The sequence below is a fragment of the Asparagus officinalis genome, chromosome 5 (assembly GCF_001876935.1).
Source record: "Asparagus officinalis chromosome 5, Aspof.V1, whole genome shotgun sequence".
Taxonomy (NCBI): Eukaryota; Viridiplantae; Streptophyta; class Magnoliopsida; order Asparagales; family Asparagaceae; genus Asparagus; species Asparagus officinalis.
Genome location: NC_033798.1, coordinates 50,070,269 through 50,074,029, shown reverse-complemented (window position 1 = coordinate 50,074,029; position 3,761 = coordinate 50,070,269). Strand labels below are relative to the sequence as shown.

Below are 3,761 nucleotides of genomic sequence, written 5' to 3'. Positions count from 1 at the left end.
CCCCCCCCCCCCCCCCCCCAACCAAAAAAAAAACAACAAAAACATAACCACCCAAAACCAAAAATAGGAGTAAACAATAATAGTAGTGGTAATAGTTGTGTAGTTAATAATGGCTGCAACATATATGAGAATGGAAGTATACGCAATGATCCTCTAGAAGTCAATTTTTGATATTCAGCCACACTAATTTGTGAATCTATCACATAGGTTAGCAAAAGATCATCTGAAGAACATAACTATCTATTTATTTTCTTAATTTTTAAGATGCCTGAGGGTGGAACTAAATATACCACCCGAACTCATGGAGAACTGCGAAAAATGCTGCATGAATTCTGCAAAAAACTCGTATCTTGGTAAATCCATAAATTGACAGGTAGTCGGCAGATGGCGCTAAAACTTTTTTTGCCATGTAGTTTAATCTCATGCAATTAAAATGTGCCAATTTTAATTCTCTTGGACTAAAAATGGGTATGTTAAAGAGGTAAGATGTAATTGAGTTCCATATAACTTTTTTTTTTTGCTCTTGGGAACAAAATGAGCTGTGGTGTGGTGTTAAACATATTTCCTCATTTGAAGTTTTATGTTGCAAGCAGTTTCTATCCACTTTATGCTCTTCCTTACTTTATTTGTACCTTACATATTCCCATCAAGATTGGTGGAATTACCTTGTCATGCTCTCATCAGCCTGCATCAGGTTATACATATTTAACATGATCCATATAGTGGCTTGTACTGACTGTCACATAAATTAGTTGGATATGCCAAAAGGGACCTTGGACTTCCCTTTTTGTGAGCACGGTATTAACTACTTGTATGTTGGTGGATCAGGTTGAGCAACCATATTCCTCATTCTTTGAGTTCATATGCTCTATGGTGATCCTGTAACTCAGCAGAAATTTTAGTTGCACTCTTCATGAGAAGGTGGGGGGCTAAACGAGCAATTCTCTGGAATCGATCTTTTCTTGGCTGGTTGGAACCACAGTCATCTCTACATTTCAACTGTACTAGTGACGTTGCTATTCCCAGCTTTTGTTTCTTTAAAATAATGTTGTTTTCAACTTATAAGGAATCATTGTCCTTTTTGCAGGATACTTGAGCAATTTCACCATGCAGTCTGAGGATCTTTCATCATCTAAAATGCCAGTGGCTGAGAAAGTCTCCCGAAAGAATTAGGTCCGGCCGAAGCAAAACACGATCTTCTGTAAATTAGATGTTGATGACATTTTCAATGTCAACAATTCTCGCCTATTTTCGATTTTGTTTGAGGCATGTAACAATTATTAATTCCTCCGTGGTCAACATGATGACATAGATGGTTTATGATATCCTGTTGCTCTGAAGAGAACTAGCGGGGGTTGAGGGTTTGGAGATCAATGAGCTAACTCTGCGTGAAGCAAGATTCTATAGAAGTTTGCATCTTTTATCCAAAGTGTTCTCATCTTTTATGCATGTTCTTGTGAGCAGCCGGCTCATAAATAACCGTTCTCTTGTAGTATGATCAATGACGCACTATTGTCCCAGGAGCTAAATAAGCATTTCTATGATCAACTAACAGAACATTTCAGGCTCGGCCATAGCCAATTATATGGAGCATCCTTATTTGAGTTTTGAGTCTGCTGAGACGCGCAAACACTGTATTACTCGTGTGCACAGTTTTGTGATGATTTTTTGGAAGAAAACGGGCCGTCTCTCACTACTTACCAGTAATTTTGTGTCTCCATGTTTAAGTTCTATTAGAAGTAAAACAATGAAGGGGATATACACAGATCAGTTAAAAGCTTCAGGATATGTAGCCTTTCTTGAAAGTAGTGTAGAGACAAGCGACGGTTGATGCATTACAGTTCAGTATGTTTATTGCATTACAGTTCGGTATGTTTATTTCTAGGGGAAAATGCTTCTAGCCCCCAAAAGCTAAGAAAACGTGCTTCCCACCCCCAAGACTTTGTCAACGGGTGTTTTACCCCCAAAAATAAAGATTCTGTTCTTTAAGCCCCCAAAACACAAAGCCCAAGACATTAAAATATGTGAAGACCATAATACCCTTCTCTCTCTCTTTCTTTTTTTATTAAAATATGATGAGGATTATTTTATTATTTTTTGTTTTCTCTCTCTTTATCATGAAGTATTGAGATGATAGTTGAAATGATTGATGATGATTATTTTATTATTTTTGTTTTTTTATTATTTTGGTTGTTTGTATTGGAAGATTATTAAAGTTACGGGTTAATTGTTAAGGTTACGAATTAATTGTTAATATTACGGTTCAATTGTTAAGGTTCTGAATCCTCTTTCTCTCTTTCTTTTTTTATTAAAATATGATGATGATTATTTTATTATTTTCGTTTTCTCTTTCTTTATCATGAAGTATTGAGATGATAGTTGAAATGATTGATGAGGATTATTTTATTATTTTTGTTTTTTATTATTTTGGTTGTTTGTATTGGGAGATTGTTAAAGTTATGGGTTAATTGTTAAGGTTACGAATTAATTGTTAATGTTACGGGTCAATTGTTAAGGTTATGAATCCTCTCTCTCTCTCTTTCTTTTTTTATTAATCTCTCTCTCTCTCTCATGATGTTTCTTTGATGATATTGAAATGATTAAAGAGGATTATTATTTTATTATTTCATTTTTTATTCTTTTTGTATTTTTAGAATATTCGTTGTTAAGGATAATGGTTGGTTGTAAAGGTTTTTTTTATTCTTTTTGTATTTTTAGAATATTCGTTGTTAAGGATAATGGTTGGTTGTAAAGGTTATGCAATGATTGTTAAGGTTACGGGTTGGTTGTTAATGTTACGGGTTTATTATTAAGGTTATGGGTTTGTTGTGTAGGTTACGGATTTGTTGTTAAGGTTACGGGCTTAATTGTTAAGGTTACGAGTTTAATTGTTAAGGTTACGGGTTTAATTGTTAAGGTTACGGTTTATTAATTGTTAAGGTTACGGTTTAATTGTTAAGGTTACGGGTTTAATTGTTAAGGTTACGGTTTTAATTGTTAAGGTTACGGTTTTAATTGTTAAGATTACGGGTTTAATTATTACGGTTACGGTTTTAATTGTTAATGTTACGGGTTTAATTGTTAAGGTTATGGGTTTAATTATTAAGGTTACCAGTTTAATTGTTAATGTTACGGTTTAATTGTTAAGGTTACGGGTTTAATTGTTAAGGTTACGAGGGAGAGAGAGAAGGGATCCATAACCTTAACAATTGACCCGTAATCTTAATAATTAAACCCGTAATCTTAACAATTAAAACCGTAACCTTAACAATTAAAACCGTAACCTTAACAATTAAACCCGTAACATTAACAATTAAACCCGTAACCTTAACAATTAAACCATAACATTAACAATTAATAAACCGTAACCGTAACAATTAAACTCGTAACCTTAACAATTAAATACGTAACATTAACAATTAAACCTGTAACCTTAACAATTAAACCCGTAACCTTAACAATAAAATCATAAAATTAACAATTAAACCAGTAACCTTAACAATTAAACCGTAACCTTAACAATTAAACCCGTAACCTTAACAACAAATCCGTAACCTACACAATAAACCCATAACCTTAACAACAAATCCTTAACCTAAACAACCAACCTGTAACCTTAACAATCAATGCATAACCTTTACAACCAACCATTATCCTTAACAACGAATATTCTAAAAATACAAAAAGAATAAAAAACAAAAATAATAAAATAATAATCCTCTTTAATCATTTCAATATCATCAAAGAAACATCATGATAGA

The 3,761-nt window shown here is 33.1% G+C and overlaps 1 long non-coding RNA gene across 1 annotated transcript; it reads left to right on the top strand.

Annotated features, from left to right (window-relative positions):
• LOC109843868 lies at window positions 63-1,429 on the top strand. The gene is made up of 2 exons (XR_002247819.1): window positions 63-1,001; window positions 1,088-1,429. It is a non-coding gene; the product is annotated as an uncharacterized LOC109843868 (long non-coding RNA).